We start from the raw sequence: 18,304 nt of genomic DNA on the forward strand, positions 1-18,304 counted from the left end.
AAGTGATGAAATATAAAATTAGATAATGGTGACCATTGCACAACTCTGTAAATATACTAAAAAACACACAGACAAACAAACAAACAAAAAAACAACCAAACAAATAAACACACTGAATTATAGACTTTAAAGGGTAGATTTTTGGTATGTGAATTATATTTCAACAAAACTTTTATATAAAAGGTAACATGTGTTTGCTGCGGCCCGCACAGCCAGAAGGGCTTGGCCTGTGGGGGAAGGGTGAGGAGATTGAGAAAAGACGCGGAGAGGAAAGCTGGGATCAGGAGGTCCACCATCCATGGATGGTGGAGCAGTGGCGCAGTCTTTTACACTCGGTTTATATACAGTGTTAGAACAATTATTTATGCAAACAAGTATTAGCAGAACAAGCAGGTATCAGTAGAATATACTGTTTTGTGTATTGGCAAGTTTGTATGTCTGTGGCTGCATTAGTTTTATCTTGTTCTTCCTGGGAAGATGCTGAGGTGAGGCTTCCCATGGGAAGGACCTTGCAGGCTGCAAGGCCCTTGTCAGCTAACAGCCCACTCCCTACATGTATTCATTAATAAAAATAGATATTGGGAATGGTGGGAATGAAGGGGGAAATCATGGCTAAACCATTTATCATCATAAGCTTTTCATGTTTGCAAACATTTCTATTTTTAATGATTTCAGAGAACAATTTATTTAAGCATTTCTTCATTTCAAGAGTTGTTGAGTGCCAATTATTCACCAGTATTTTTATTTTATCTGTTTGAGAACCAGACAAGGTTGTCTGTGGTCACTGGCAGATGCTTGCTACGGTGGTTCATCTTCTAGAACCTAGATGTGAACGCCAGGAAGTAACTAGCAACTGGCAGCCTGGTAATCTTAGAGGTTGCTGTCCTGTTACGTGAGTCACTGCTGTCATTATAACTCATGATAGGAGTAGACACCTACAATAACATGTCCAACACTGATCAAAGACATCCTTAATATACTCCGTATTTGGAGAAAAGTGTGGATGTCCTTTTTTTTTTTTTTATTGTAGACAGATTTCAACTCTTCCCCTAACTAAATGTGGCTGATTTGTAGACCACTAACTCTGACAGCCCAGGATGGCAAATAGGAAAACAGGTTAGTCTAAAAGCTTCATGTGTCTTTTTACTAATGCAAGATTTAGTACGCTTAAGGATCGTATAATGAGATCAAATCAAATGCATAGAATAAAGAACAAATGAGAAGAACAAATGGAGGTCAAAAAAGGACTTTCACAGTTCTTTATTGCACCTGTTGGATCTACAGTGAAAGGACTTAATGCAAGTTGATGTGTGATTGTTCCAGTTTTAAAAGAATGTAATTCAGTTTATGTCTGGTTTCATTAAGGCTGTTGGGATAGCACTTGAGTAATTCAAAAAGAAGAGAAATGTAAAGGCTACTGAGGATGTGCACAGAAGTGTATATTTATCCTGCATGTTATTGTTATAATATGTGCACATCTACTAACTCTAACATGAAAAGTCTGTTACGATTTCATCTTATATAACTGTGCCACTCAAAGAAGTAATACGATCACTCTAAATTTGTTGCACTAAACGTTTTGCAGAGTTTTCCACATTCAGTATGTGGTAGAGAAGATTCAGGGAGCAGACTTAGACACGCAGTCATGTGACCTGTTGGTTAGTGATGGATGCTGAAACTAAATTGAAATGAGTGTGCTAATACTTTCTCTGTCAGATGTTATCTCTTCAGCCCACAGCTATTTATTTGCATGAAGGAAGGTCCCAGTTGGGGATTAAGGCCCAAGCCCATACATAATTTTACTTAAAATAACAAACATTTCCAAAGGGCTTGATATGTTAACCAAGTCATTTCATGGACTAATTAACATATTATCCTGTCATAGTCCCATGGAAATGTTTATATTACATAGTTTATAATATATGGAAACTGAGAATCGGGGTAATTTTAATTTCAGTAACCAAAATTTAGAACTGAATTGGGAAAGGACATATAATATTAACTAACATTTATGCAGCCCCATTCTTGAATTATTTGAGAAGACTCTAGAATGTGAACACATTCAATCCCTCAGCAATCATAGAGGTGGATTTTATTTTCTCCACTTCACTGAGAAGGAAGCTAAAGGTCCCGGGTCATGAGCCTAATTCTTAGCAGATGTTCATTTTAGCACAACAGATTTTAGAGCTTATTTTTTTACTTTAGACCACATGTGTTAAACACAGTTACGATGTTTGGGAGATAATCAGCTTCTGTTGTGACAGTTGAATCATTACTTGTGGCCCTTGATTAACTTTTTAATACTTTTGTCAACCTCACATTTCATTTGATCCACATGTGTTTTCAAAAAGATCGCAATTCACTCTTTGGTCAGGGCAATGGGAAAGGCCAAGATCAAAAGTAAGCTTGACTGGGAAAAATTGCTGTCTTCAAATGTTCAGTGTTGTTCTTGGTATAGGACCTGCTGCAACCCTCCCTGATTTTCCCCTCCCCCACAAACAGGCACCTTGGGCATACCTTAAATTAAAGGAAGCAGACAGAAAGATAAAGATGAATTGGCCTCATAGTAACTGGAGAGATGTTGGATTCCATGGCATGCACTAGAAGATGATAGTGTGGTAAGCACTCAGTCCTATCCTTTCCCTACATTGGAGAAATGAGTAAGAATGTTGTAAGCTTCGTAATTAGAGTTCCAAATACTGCTCCGTCCTATCATCTAACAGTGTATACATGATAAATTGTGAGGCTCAGTTTCTTTCCAGTCTTTGAAGCTCTTTCTCTTCTATATTGACTTCATTTTGAAGCTGGCTTCCTTAAGGACAGACAAATAGATGCCAACATCTCCTAGACCTAGAGCCTTTCTACTCATTTTCAGATACTCGACATCTTTACAAGCCCACAGCCTACAACAATCACTGTGACCAAAAGATGTTGTGTTAGTCTGCTTGAGCTGCCATAAAAAAATACAACAGAGTGAGAGGCTTAAGCAACAGAAATTTTCTTTCTCAGTTCTGGAGGCAGGGAGTCCAAGTCCAAGATCAAGGTGCTAGCAGGCTTGCTTTCTGGTGAGGCCACTCTCTGTACCATGCAAGTGGCCACCTTCTCACTATGCCTCATGTGGTTTTTCCTCTGATCACACACACACACTCCTGATGTCTCCTCTTCTTCTTAAAAAGATTAAAAAGAACAAATTCCCAGCAGTTATAGAAGTAGTCACGAGGACGTAAAGTCCAGCTTTGGAAATACAGTCAATGATACCATAATAACTATGCATGGTGCCAGATGGATATTAGACTTATTGGAGTGATCGCTTCATAAGGTATATAAATGTCTAATCATTATGTTGTACACCTGTAAGTAATATAATATCGTATGCTAACTATAATTGAAAAGTAAATTTAAAAAAAGAGCAGTCCAATCGAATTAAAGACACATCCTTTTGACCACATTTAACCTTAATTACCTTCTCAAATGCCCCATCTCCAAATACGGTCACATTGGGGGTTAGGGCTTCAACACATGAATTTTGAGGACATAATTGAGTTTTTAACAGATAGTATTATGTTGATTCAGAGGAGTTGTAGTCCATCCCCTGGATTTTTATAATTATAAGGGGGATGGAGAGTAGAACTTTAACAAATATCAATGTATAGTGGTTACCCCAGAACAATTAAATCAGAATCTTTCAGGCCAGGGCAAAGCATAAGCACCTTTTAAAAGCTCTTCATTATAAATTTGCATGTAGGATTGAATATCACAGATTTAAGCCATTTAGGGTTTATTGGCTCGATCCAGATTGCATAGAATGTCGTGAATCCTTTTGGATAGAAGGAAGGGGGAATTTGTGCTGTCATTGGTGCTGGCATGCTTACAAGGACTATACGCTGCCTATTATACTTATTTTCATCTCTGCACCACATTATGTGATACATCCGAATACATTTATACTAAGTACCATAGTATACTTACAAGCATATTTGCCAGCTAATCTACAAAGTTCTAGATCAGACAGCGAGGGTTCTAATTCTGATTACATGACCTTAACATTGCCAAGAAAAAAAAGAAGCATGATGATATAATAATAGTGCTCCCTTTTGTTATGAGATTAAATGAGATTATATATGTAAAGTCTCAAATCGAGCATCAGCATTATTATTATTTGCAATATTGTATAAGAAATGAGATAATGGGAAAAACCAAACGTGCACATTTCCATTTATCTTGTCTTTGATACACCAACATCCTGGGGCCTTGGAGCAAGAGATGAAGCAACAGGTCCTTACAAAGCCTAAATTAGCTACATTTTACATATCAAAGTGGTGGGACTTGGGGCAGTCAAAGCAAGGGGTTAAGGTTTCCCCAGAGATACTGGGAGAACTGTGAGCAAAGTTCTTTCCTTTGAAGGTGATTCTGAGGTTTACAAGGTGATGCTAGGGCCCTACCAGAGAATGAAGGCACCGCTTTTTAGGTCACCCCTGTTCTGTTGGCCTATTAGATATTTTTGCGACTAATTTTAAGACTGTGCAAACCCAACTTACTGAAATATTTCAGCAGGTATCAAACAAATGTGTTTTGAGTTGAGGCTGCCTATAAGAAACTGTTTTTTTCTAAAACACTGAGCAGCTCAGTTTGGCATTTCAATCTGTCTCCTGTTACGTTTATATTGGAAAAAGCAGACCTCATAGCAATGTTGATTCTGAGAGCTCAGAATGATTAAAAGACACTTCTTTTGTTCAGTCTCTTTTAGAGATGTTCCCCCTATTCTCATCTGAAGTGTTTGGGAAGCTCTGCTTGTCTAATCTTTAGCATTTTGATGCAATTGCCATAAAAAGCTTTTCTGTGTTTTGTGCACATCCTTATCTTAATTGGAGGTTTGAAGGAGGTTAATAGTGGCTATTTTCCTGGGTGTGTTGAAAGTATACCTCTTCAGCTTAGAATCTCTCGCCAGCTAAGGAGTTCTATGCTTAAAACGGCTGAGTGCTTAAGCAGGTGGCTTCAGAGCTCACCTGCCTGGTTTGGAATTTTGCCTTTGACATTGACTAGTTTAACTTCCATAAGACTCTCATTACTCATCTGCTAGATAAGTATGATGACAGCATGTGTTTCATAGAACCATTGTGAAAATGAAGGTTGCTGATGCTTGGGAAACAGAGAACTCTTGGGCTCATTGCAAGCACTGCTAATTGTTAGGGATTCCTGAAGCTTCTTTTAAGCTTCCTTTGCCACACCCGCCCCAGTGGCACCAGGCTGAAGTCCACAGGAAAGAAAACTCACCTCTAAGCTGCTGGTCTGTGTTTGAGTCCTGACTGTAGCAGTTAGAAGTTGAGTAATTTTAGGTAGCTATTCCTAAGAGCCTTTGTTAACTCGTCTCTAAAACTGGGGAAGCTGTAAATTCTCCTTTGTTTTATTAGTGTAATCGTTATATATAAGACGGACTTCCGAGTTCAAGCCACTGTTATCTCTTGTCTCCAGGGTTGTATTATAGTAGCCGAACAATTGGTCTCACAGCTTCCACTTTTACCCATATACAACCCATTCACTATGCAACAGTTTAAACAATTTAAAATATGAATCAAATCATGGTACTGCCTTGGTTGATATGTTTACTGGTTTTCTTTCGTTTTCGGAATAAATGCCAACCTTACAACCATGGTCTAGAGGACCCTGCACAATCTATCCATGCCTGCGCCTCGAAGCTTATCTCAAATCCTGCCTACTCCCTTGTTCACCAGGGTCCAGTCATACCTGTTTTTTCATGGTCCTGGTCCTGTTTTTCATGGTCCAAGTTCTTTCCTACCTCAGGGCCTTTGCATGTTCACACTGAAAAACACACACACACACACACACACACACACACACACAATCAACAAACAAAAACCAAAAAACTACCTAGGATCTACAAAGTGTTGGTGCTCTTTTTCAACCAGCTCATCAGTACATCTCTACTCAGAGTTGTCTCATCAGAAAAGCCTTTTCTAACCATCCAATCGGAAGTGGGCAACCCTCCAGGTGACCTGCACCATTTCTCATCATTTCAGTATATGCTGTCATACTTTATAATTATCTTGTTTATTTATCCATAGCCTTGTTTATTATTTCCCTTCCCTGACACTTGCTGCCCAGGATTTTGTCTAACTTGGTCATCATTATATTCCATAGTGCCTGGCCCACAATAAAGGTGCTCAATATATTTTTGTACTACTAAAGAAAAAAAATCATGTTGCACACCTTCAATATACATGATTTTTGTCAATCATATTGCAATAAAGCTGGAAAACAAAAAGGAAAAGAAAAACTAAAGACAAACATTAAGTACTGAATAGAATAGTTTTATTGACAATTAGATAATGCCATTCAACATAGTCTTGACTCTGGGAGCAAATTTCTGGGAGCGAGAAGTAGAGTGTTTCTTTGAAAACCATGAGTCTGAGAATGGTCTCTTTCTCAGGAAGAAAGCAGTGTCTCTCTATGCAGTGTTGCTTGGCTGCCAATCTCTAGACTTCTCCATTAGCCAAGTGCTGGGCTGGCTGGAGGTTGTCCACTAGGGATGTGGGCACCAACCAACTTCTGCAACAGTCATGATACACCCAAGACATTAAATGCTCAAAGCAGAAGACAGAGCCCTGTCAGGTCAATACTGGTCTCATTGGGCAAGCTGGCCTAGTCTGGAGCTGGCAGGGCCATTCTTGCCTTAGACTTTCCATTATTTCCTCCTACTGAGCAGCAAAAATGTCTCTGTGGATAATCTTAATTCCTTGCAGTCTGCATCATGGCACTTCTATTTCTAGAAGGCCAGGAGAGTACTTTCGCTCCAAATCTGTTCTTGAAGGCTCTTGTCTCACTGAAATTGCTTTTCCTGTCTCTACCAGCTGGACACTAAAAACATTATCGCAAGAGGACCTATTTTAGTTTTGCCATCTATCATCTGGAAAAAAAAAAATGTGAGGACTCATTTCGATCTAACAATTGCATGTGGCTAGAGAGAGAGAGAGAGAGAGAGAGAGAGAGAGAGAGAGAAGAAGAAAGGGAAGAAGAAAAACATATCTGGTGAAATGCCTCCTACGTTTCATAAACGTCGCCTGTCAGTGACTTCTCCAAAAAAATGTCCTCCCATAGGCTACCTTGAAAGGCAAGCATTTTGGGCTGTGAAAGCTGTGTAAACAGATATATTCTCAGCAATACTGCCTCTGGTATTTAGATTGATCATTTACATTGTTCCAGGCACCGTTCTAAGAGCTTTCCATATACTAGGTTGACTGTGATGTCCAACGTGACTCATAAGTTGTAGAGCTGAGATGTTCACCAGATAGTCTGGTTCCAGTAACAAATTGCTTTTAACCACTAGTCTATTCCCTCCACGGTGGTAGCTTTGTAGCCTTTGTATTTTGGGGTCTGAGTTTGTAGGATACAGGTATTCTCATACATATCAAAATAAAGTTTGCAAATTTATTTAAAGAAATATTAATCATCGAAAACCAATGGCTTCAGAAAAAAATTGCTTCCAAGCAAAATTTCAGGCTTGTAATTGTAATGCTCCATCTAAGGCTGTCCAGTGTTTGACTCCCGGTTACCAAAGCAACTGCCTTTTCCTCAGCAACTTAGATGACATTTGCAAAATTAAAGGTTTTATATTCAAAATATTGTTGATTTTTGTTATGGGGCTCTCAAGTACATGTGAGCCTCAGAATGAAAGCTAGACAGAGTAATTGCCATTTTTTCTGGCCAGATGTCTATCTATAGGCCATCCTCAAGACGTCGGGAGGAATGAGAGATAAAACAGTAGATCGCTGAGTTTAGGACTGACTTTCCTGAAGAATAAGGCCTTCTACAATTTCTGCGATGAACATAGCCTAAGCTGATAAACAAGATCTGTTTTCAAAGCAAGGGTTTCAAATGACTTTGGATCACAGCATTATAACATCATACTTGTTTGGTACATTGTCTATATGTACGTTTACGTATGAATATATATCATGAGTCTCTGAGATAAATAGATTTTGGGGGGAAAATTATACCAAAGAGTTGCCATTTTTAACTCCAAGTATTTAAAGAGAAGCTTAAGGAAAGAATATTGGAGACAAACGCATTTCTATCTCAGCTCTGCTATTTACAAGCTGAAGGACATTGAGCCAGTCACTAAGGGTCAGTTGTCCTATCTCTAAAATAGGGACAGAAGGCTCTATTTTGGGCTCATTTGAGGATTCTTAAGAAAGCATATACAAAGGGCACTCAGTGAATGACAGTTAACAAAAGAGAACCATTATATAAAAATACAAAAAATCCTTACTTTCAGCTTCATGTATAAACTTGGGAGGGAGCAGCAGAATTAACTCCTCAATTAACTGGTGAATTAGTACTAATACCACATATAGATGGGCGATACAGAGATGGTGGGATATCCTAATGATTCATTGTAATTCTCCCCGCTGTCACTATGCACCAAACAAAACAGTTGAGTTAATGTCACCAGAGGTCCAGTTTTCACAAGCCCATCTCATTTTAACCTTTGCATTTGGAGCCTTTTCATTAGCCTGTTCATGCTGACCCGATCACATTAGTTAGGAGAGAGAGACCATGAAATGTTGGACACTGTCCTTTCAGGGAAGAGTTGGTGTGTCCAAGAGACATCAAATTCTAGAAGTAGCCCAAGATGATAGTGTACCACAAATGGGGCAGGGCAACTCCTAGGAGGACCAGGGTGGAGCTAAAAGTTGTTTGTTTCCCCCCCACCACCACTTTGGTCTATACATCCTTCATTTGCTGAAGTTTGGGTATGTGCAGCTTGAGCAGCCAAAAGCTTCTTGGGTGCTTAAAGAAATTCAACTTAACACAACAACAACAAAAAAGTGCACAAAAGCAAACAAAACCAACAGGGCTCATGTTTGTATAAACAATTTTAAATAATGAACATTTTTTTCAAGAAAATTTGCCAATGCTAAAACCTTTCAAAGAAAAGTAATGCATAATCTCCTTTTGAGATACTTATAATTATTTTTCTTTTTTTTTTTTTTTTTAAGTGAGAATAAATACTAGTTAGCATACCAAGGAAAGGGCTTCAGGTCTTTGAATTTGTAAATAGGCGGATATTTGGTGGGGGTGGGAAGATTCTTCAGATTCTTAGCAAAAGCCAATTTATACATCAGAAAATAAAGTAGCTTAGCTACCATCTTCAAAAGTATTGGTTAACATTTTCTACCAAAATATCAGTTCTAGGAATTAATTGTCTTTTCCCATGAAATAAGTAGTTTTCCTCTCAGAGAAGTAAAATTAGGGCCACCAGAACAAAAGTTTTGAAAAATCTTGTTGGACTGGGTGCTTCTCTCAGAACCTGAAGGGTTAAGCCTAGAGCTGCCACTAGGTGTCACGCTGCAGTCGCTGTTGGGAGCGCAAGTTCCCTGACTGGTTCCAAAAAGAAGAGGCACCTTCTTGGTTAATTTCAACTACTGTTCGTTTTCTTTAAATAGAGACTCTTACTCTGCACATGTCAAATCTTTGGAGCCTTTTGCTTTGTCTTACAGGTATTTACAACCATTTAAACTTTTCACCCCACCACACAGGCCTAGCAGAAGGCAGATTTTAAAAGAGGGAGGTTTGCCTTGATGGGGCCACATTGCAGGGAGAGAGGTCTCTCTTAGTCTTGTATCCCCCATAATCTCCTTTAGTCCCCCTATTCCAGGACAACTGAAATAAACATTCAAACTGAGAAGTATAAACTGCAACAAGAATGCAACTGATTGCTATCCTAGATAAGTTCCATATGTGGAGTTTGCCCTGTTTTTTTCCTTTTTTTTTTTTCCCATCACATCGCCTCATCCTCCAACCCCCACTACTTTCCTGGCTGAGGTCCTGAACATTCTTCTCCATGGATTGCTGGGTTAACTTACAATTTTTTTTTTTAATTAAATGGTCCTGATTGGAGTGTTAATCATTCCATAATTTGCTAGTTGCAGAAATACCGTGTTTTGAAAGAAGATAGTTTGGGAAGGTGATGTTTTGAGCAGAGAATGATAATTAAGCACAGATGAAACAGGTAATGGTGGAGGCAGGAGGCAAGAGGATAGTTTGAAACCAAGGGGAAGGTGATTACCCTCTGCTCTAGAAATATCTCACGTGGCTACCTATTTTGCTATAGGTAAAGCAAGCCCTGTGTCTAGGAATGCAGAGACATAGAGTAATGATTGTAAATATAAATTGGAACTTTTAAAAAAGGATTAGGTAGGTTAAACCTACCTGAGTAAAGCAAAATAAGAATAGAAAGTGTACCAAAGAAACCCCCTGCTCCTGGAGGAGAACAAATCTCTCTCTGAACATATATTCAGGTGTAACAAAGCAGGAACAAGTTGCTAGGATTTGAACACCTATGGAAAGCCTTGTTATACTATCAATGAAATGTCTTTTCACTCCCTGGAAATTTTCTGATTTTTAACACATTTCAGAACAATTCATTCATACTGTACTTCCTTCAAAAATTATTTAAAGTACCTACTGATAGTCACTATTATTCTAGAAATTAAAGATAAAACTATAAACAACTATCCCTCCCTCTGTGAAGCTTATATTCTACCTCTCAAAGCAAACATCAAAGAAGTGAAAAAAAGAACCTTTCAGAAATGAGAAGTCTATGAAGAGAGGAAGCAGGATTAAAAGCTAGAGACTCACAAGAGAGTACATGTTTTCTTTTCTTTTTTTAAATATAAGCTTTTATACAAGTAAATAGTACAATGAAAATGACCATTGGCTGTATAATTTTGAGCAGGTCACAGAGGCTTGATTTACCTATCTTTAAAATGGGAATGATACTGGGGGGTGAAGAGTGCACACATTTTATCTGGGTCCTGTGGGAAGGACGGCTGAGAAGGTGACTTTGTGGCCAAGATCGGAATTCTGAGGAGCCAGACGATAATCGATCTATGAAAATGCTTTGCCGATAGAAGGTTCGACAAGTGTAAAATTTCTGCACCTGGACTTATCTTGGTGGATTCTAGGAATCAAGGGAAGGGCCTCCCTCATGGCTGGAGTATCATAAGCAATGAGTTCTCTGGGGGATTATAAAAAGTCATATAAAATGCTCTACATGAAAATTTGTAGAACAGATTTCAGCCAAAGCAAATGTTCAACAAACCTATCTACAAATTCCCTACTGTACCTGAAATAAATTTCAAACTTCTCACCATAGCTACAAAGTCCTATTGATTTTGCATTTGCATTCTAAGATAAAGTTTACATATGGAAGTGCCCAGAAATGTTCTGTTTCATTTGTCTGCAAAACTGTCCAGAGAGGGGTCATATGATAAACTCTGCGAGTTGCCGTACAGCCTTTCCCAACCCCCTGTATTCTTGTTGGAAGACCCTGTCTCCTGCTATAGTGGTTGAAATCACCAACTTTTCAGTTTCCCTACTCCTTTTCTGCTAAACTTTAACAGAAAACCCAGTTCTGGCCAATGAGACATAGGAGAATAGGCGAGAAAGAATTTCTTTCCCAAGAAAGAGATACACCGGAGGCCTGCCAATCCCTTCCCATTTTCGAGGATGGTAGCGTGAGGATGAAATGTTTGGAGCTGCTGTAGTCATTTTCTGATTATTAAGGAAGAAATCCTCAAAGGCTGAGCATAGTAGGAATATGGAAAAATGCTAAATCTATGGAAACATAATTTAACCATTGAATAAACTTGGGAATAACCATCTCTTAATTTGCTGTTTTGAAAATTACTAAGTATCTTACTGTTCAAACGTGTTTTGAGTTTTGTTGAGAATTTTCCTACTTTTGCAGAACATGTGATAGCTGGTACAGGTGTCTTTTATATTGCTACATTATCAGTGCCATACAAAGGCAAAACAATCTACTCTCAGTAAACATTTGTTTGTTGATTGAACTTACCAATACTTAATTCTTCAATAAACAAAGGCACCTAGTACCTCACACTTTCAGAGAAATTTTGACCCAGGGATGAAATAACTAAAACAGTAGTTAGGATACCTGAATTCTAGATTTTACTCAATAGTTGAGTAAATAGTTGAACTGATAGTTGAGTAAATGTAGAGCTTTAAGGGGTCATGCTTCTACTCTTTATATTTATGTAAAGTTTGAATGACATGTTGTCTCCTGATTATTTCTCTGGACTTTGTTGCATTGATGAAATCACTGTCTGCCAATATATTGGTAGCTAGTGCATCTTGAAAAAGATCTCTGAGAAAATTGACTATCTTGCCCATAGACTAAAGTTGGCCATATTTTTTTATTTGCCATGACTCCCCTCCATATCTTTTGTTTAAAATTCTCTTTTCAGAAGGGCTCCCCTTGCAGAGAGGAGATATATGTGCTTTCTTTGTTTGGATTCCAATATATAGATTAGCAAATGCTTGCATAACCTCCTCTTTGAAGCAAGTGCTTCACTTTACAGTCAAATTATGTTTGTTGGCATTTTCTGAATCCTGAAAACATTGATACTAATAATAGTTATTTAAATATTTTATTATTTTTCATTTCCTGAAAAAATAAAAGATTATTATTAATTATACCTGAAATTATGTTTTTTAACCTGGGTAACTGTCATGTAGATTTCCTCCATGATATTCTATTTTTAAATGGAGAATATAACTAAGGAATCTTAGAGTGATGTGTAGTACATGAATATATTTTATGTCTAGGAATCAGACAGCAGCTAAGGCACATATAATAGGAGAACAGTGTAAATTTAATATTTCAAACATCTGTGAACTCCTTCGTTACCAAAATTGTTTACTGTTATTCACTATTTTTGTCATAGATTTTTAAAAGTTTTTTTTAAATAATTGCAACGCGTTTTAAATTAATGTGTATTTTAAATACCATTCAACTTTGTTTTTTACAGAAAGTTTCCATTTCTGTCTTTCTCAGGAAAAATAAAAAAGATAGAATAGTCTTGAGATAAAGATGTTGGTGATGATGACAATACCAGAGGTGATGGTAGAGGTCGTGGTGAATTTTACTGTTATTGGTATCAGCTCTTATTTATTGAGCATCTACAGTATACCAAGCAATATGATGGGCTGTTTATTTATAAGGTATCACTGTTATTATCACTGTTATTTCATGAAGTGGGTATTGTTATCCAAGTCTTATTCAAAACTAAGATGTAGAATGACTAAGTAAATTCCTTATTTTCAGTTGTTTTATGGGAATAAATCTTGAAAGAAGTATCTTGGGCCGGGTCAAGAGAACAGTGGCTATCTGAGATGACTGAGAAGAATTTACTACCTACTAGGGCAAATGGTACAGAAGGAAGTGTCTATTGTCAATTAAAAGAAATTCCATCTGTATCTGGAGAGAAAAACTGTCTCTATGACTATGTTTTTCTAGTAAGGACTTCAGGGGGAGCCCTATAGATTTCCTTTAAAACAGGAGCTATTCAGTGGTTTTGAACATTTCTGGGAATAATATCATACCTGTAAATCCTCTAGAGAACAGAACATAATGTGTAGGACAATCAGTTTTCCTTTCTTGTTATTTTCCAGAAGTTGTTTTTTTTTTAAGCTCAGTACCAGCTGGGTTTCAGAGCCCAATAAATTGATAAACCTGTCTTCCCAAATGTCAAGCTAAGTGTCAGGACCCACCACCTCAGGCATCTCTTAGAAACAGAAAGATCTGATTCTGGACTTATTAGCCAAAGGGCTTATTTTCCAAAATAGCATTGTCTTATATTGTATCTATGAAGAATGCTGGTGTGCAGAGTTTTGTGGATGAATCCACTGACAAACAACCACAAAAAATCCTTACTTTCCTGCAATTATACCACTTGAAGTTCAGTATAACTGTAACTTGTTTGCTGTCCCAGCAAAATGGTACTTCTATGCACAGAACTTCCTCCATTCAGATCAGTAATTCCGCTTCTTATTCTCAGGGTTTAGTCCAGGGAAACAACAAGAAATTTTAAGCTATGGAATAAAAGACTTTAACGTCCATCTTCCCTTCAGTCCACTGCACTTGACTCAAGAGAATAAAGGGTTCTTATTGTTTGTTTTTATCAGACGTTTAGATGATTACCTGCAGAATACTGGAGATAGGAGTTATTAAAAATTGTTATCACTGAATGACTAATTAGATCTTGGCATTAAATGAATTGTCAGTCCCTGCTGAGGCTGAGTTTCAATTTCACAGAAAATCTTCAAATATGTTGGAATATCACACGAGAAGAGGTGTCATCCCATGCATCCATCCCTCCATTCACACACCCACCCATCTAGCTATCCATCTATATATCCTAGCATTCATGTATGCATTCCTTCCTTCCTTCCTTCCTTCCTTCCTTCCTTCCTTCCTTCCTTCCTTCCTTCCTTCCTTCCTTCCTTCCTTCCTTCCTTCCTTCCTTCATTATAGAACCAACCAAAACTGAGACCTTCTAGTAAGTGCTAGATAATCATTAGTCAAAAAATATTTATTTCCCCTCTCTTTCACAATGTAATCTTAGTCTTTCAATTTCCCCCATTATGGCCTAAAGAATGAGTCTGACGGACTCAAATTGAAAATTATAAATTGTCACTCTGTAAGTTTATCATATAGGTTCTCATCATCACACTACTGTTATGTTGATCAGTATCTTTGGATAAATCATTTAGCTTTCGTATTCCTTATCTAGAAAATGAAAGAGCTACTCTATTTGACCTGATTTCTAACCACTCTTTCGTTTGTTTAATTTGCATTTTTAATGCTGTTGTTTCTGTCCTTTCCTCAAAAGTCAAATGTTAACTAAAGGTGTGTTTCTTTCTTGGAACAAAATGTCCCAGATCATGAAGGAACATGTACATATCACATGAGGGAGACATGTCTTTCAAATTCATATGGACTTTGGGTTGAGGTGCTGATACACGGACAGTAGTGCATTTAGAAAATATTCAAATTGCCATTTGCAAATGTCATGGAGATGATATTAGTTGAGTATAGAGCAAATACAAACGACGTAACTTTAAAAGCTCAGAACAAAGGAGCTGGCTTACATGAGCAAATTGGGACACCTAGGAGAACTCAAATAAGAAAACAGTAAATCAGTGACAGAAAAAAAAATACGTGTATGAACAGATACATAATTCACTAATATCCATGGACAGAAACTTATTATTCCTTTGGTCTATTTTATGGATAAGTACTACATGAAAGGTTGGAAGCACGGGCTTGTGAAGAGAAAATAATTTCCCTCATCTTCATGTTCTCAATCTCCATCTAAATTCCGAGGCCCAGCCGAAATTCTTATTACTACAAAAAATGTCTTCCAACCACTCTCTCTAAAGAAAATATCTGAGTCTAACATTCATCTGTTATATTTTTAGTTTGTATTAGTGTTGTTTTGCTCCTTCGATGAGATAATTTACCCATTTAATAAAGTGTTTGCGTTCATCTTATTTCTACCACTATACCCAGGATAGTGCTTTGCATATAGCAGATAATTAGTAAAAATTGATTAGCTGTCCTAGATAGATTGTTGCCAGAATTATAGCTTCCACAAGAGATTACTTATGATGATAAAATTATGTGTTGATATTTTTTTCCATGTATATCATTGTGTTTCCATGGATTTTTATTCAAAAATCTGTTTTAATGTACAGCTTGAAGTGTATTTTTTATATCTGGATTTAATGAGACTCCATGGGAGATTTGTTTTCTAAAATTCACCTTTCTATGTTCCTTCTTTTTCATATTTTTATACTTTATATTTTTATACTTTACATTTTTATACTTTAGCTTAGGATATCAGATTTATATAATAAAAGCATATTATTATAGAACTAGGAGAAACATCAGAGATCATTCCTCTTGGAGAGATTATTAACTGTTCATTGAAGATTTGTGTTTCCTTTCCATAGCACAGATTGTTGGTAGAAATGGTTGCTCAACTTAGACCTAATTTTTAGTCCCTCTCATTCTTATTGGCCATGTGACTCATTCTCACTGATAGAATTTGAGCAGAACTGATGGGTGTCACACTTTGAAATAATTGAACAAGGTCTTCCACCTTCTCTTTCCTCAGCTGCTGGCTAGAAATAAAGGATTCTGAAGCCCTGGGAGATGGCAGGGGTATAAAATAAAAGGAATTTAATAACTCATTCATGTGTAAAAATTTAACCACCAAACACCTTAATAAACTATTAAGTGAACAAGAAATAAACTTATTTTGGTAAGCTGCTGGGAGACTTGGGAATCTTCTGTTATGGAAGCTAGTATTATCTAGTTTAAGGACTTTTATGAAAAGGTTAGGAAACAGCTTTGGAGATGTTAGCAGGTTTAAGTAAGTTATAAGGTGCTGGCAAAACTGGGATTATAATTTAAAACTACTGGGATTATCCATTCTAAGAGATTCAAATGAGCAAAGAAAACAACAAATTAGGAGAAATTTTAAAAGCCGTCAATGAAAAAGGAAGGGTCAAAAAACTACCTCATCAATTATTGTTATTATTTTGTTATCTCAAAGAAGTCTGAGCAGAAAGGAAGTGGAGCTCTTTCCCCTGCTCTCGTCCTCCTCAAAGGGACTAACTTCTGTGTTTATTAAGTTACCTTGGATGCAAAGGACCAGCTTTATATCTACTACATGTGATACAGTACTGACTCTGATTTTGTATATACTCTAACTTAAAGGAAGACACAAGAAAGGAAGCTTACTCCTTTCACACGTTTAGACAACTTGCTTACTTCATTGTTCATGGTATCCTTCCATTCCACATAATGTAAGCTCTGTTTCAATGTTAGCAAATTATTCTGCATCTGACTTCATGGAAGTATAAAATAGGCATGTTTCTCTAAGCCGATGCATATCTCTATCCTCTTGCTATACGTAAGTTTTACGTGCTTTAGTTTTTGGGGAAAAATATCTTCATCCAGACAAAGTTCTTGAAGCCAAAAGCAGAAGGATGTCTGCATATCCTCTGGCTGGACTTTTTCCCAATGTTTTGTGAGTTTCTGAAACATTCCTGTTTGATAGTCATACAGAAAATTGACATTTTGTGCATTGTGAATAAATTTGATATTTTGAATGACTTGGTCTCGGTGGACTAATTAAGGGCACTTTTCAATGACTAGATTATGATTACTTATTGGTTTATAGTTTATCCAGCCAGCATTTGTGAAAAGACCATGCCGGGTTCTGACAAACACTGATTTAAATAATGTTTACATTGGCGAACAGTTTGCAAAGGGCACTTGTGAACAATATGATTTGTTTTTTTAAACTAAAGAGGAAAAAAAAATGATGAAGTATTGACGCCGGGGGAAATAAACTTGGGAGAAGAGAGATGGATGGGCCTGTGAGAAAAAACAGAAGAGCAGAGGGGGAACTATGATATACATCTTCGCTCACTTCACAGTAGTCCAATAAGGAAAATATGGAGCCGGGTGAAGCATCACTTATTTCTTTGTGTTTGTCTTAATGAAGCTTACTCCTTTAGTGTTCTCTGCAAAATTAGGAACGCTGACTGCAGAGGCATAACTAGCTCCTTCACCTCCACAGATGTTAGGCTCAGTACATCTGGTAAACCCGCCATTGTAGCAAAAGGCATATTTCATCTCTGTATCGGTTATCTATTATTGCATAGCAACATTACTAGAGATATAGTAACTTAAAACAACACACGTTTATTATGTATATTTTTCTGTGAGTGAGGAGTCCAGCGTGACCTCATGGATCCTTTGCTTCAGGATCTATCTTGCAAGGCTGCAGTCAAGGTGTTGGTTGGAGTTGTGGTCCCATTTGAGGCTTGATTGAAGATGGGTCTACTTTCAAACTACCAAGACAGCATTCAGTACATCGTATGTTGTGGGACAGAGGGCCTCACTTTCTCACTGGCGGTGGATCTGAAAACAGCCCTCATTGTCCCATGAGCCTCCCTAACATGGCCATTTGCTTCCTTAAAGCCAGCAAGGGAGGGAAGCTCCCAGCAAGATGCTCATTATAATCTCATGTAATGTGGTTATGTACATCCTGTCACCTTTGCTATGTTCTGTGGGTTAGAAACAAGTCACAGGTTTCACCGATAATTGAGGGAATTACACATGACGTGAAAATGAGAATGAAAAGGTAATGGGATTTATTTCTATATAATCATAATCATATAGTCTCAGCCCCTGAATTCCCTTGATATAAGAATGTCCAAACACGAACTCATAAACCAAATGTTATCCACTGAGCTAACAATAACGACAGTGCTGGAATCCAGGACCCCTCAGGATATTTTAAATCCTTTTTCTCTTTTTTCATTTATTTGGTAATAACTACTTCAAAATTTTTTGGTGCTTATACATTCAACAAATATATATTGAATGTCTATTGTGTGCCAAGCA

At 37.4% G+C, this 18,304-nt stretch overlaps 1 protein-coding gene across 11 annotated transcripts in view; it reads left to right on the forward strand.

The window, feature by feature from the left end:
- The window catches only part of LRRC4C (leucine rich repeat containing 4C), a 1,068,826-nt gene that overhangs the window by 204,936 nt on the left and 845,586 nt on the right, over window positions 1-18,304 (forward strand). Inside the window, exon 3 of one of the 11 annotated variants that reach the window (XM_081062636.1) lies at window positions 2,503-2,618. The exons of the other annotated variants lie outside the window; for them this stretch is intronic. The gene's annotated coding sequence lies outside the window, so the exon portion shown is untranslated. The remainder of the gene's footprint in view (window positions 1-2,502; window positions 2,619-18,304) is intronic. 11 annotated transcript variants of the gene reach the window in all.

This window comes from Rhinolophus hipposideros (assembly GCF_964194185.1).
Source record: "Rhinolophus hipposideros genome assembly, chromosome: 10".
Taxonomy (NCBI): domain Eukaryota; kingdom Metazoa; phylum Chordata; class Mammalia; order Chiroptera; family Rhinolophidae; genus Rhinolophus; species Rhinolophus hipposideros.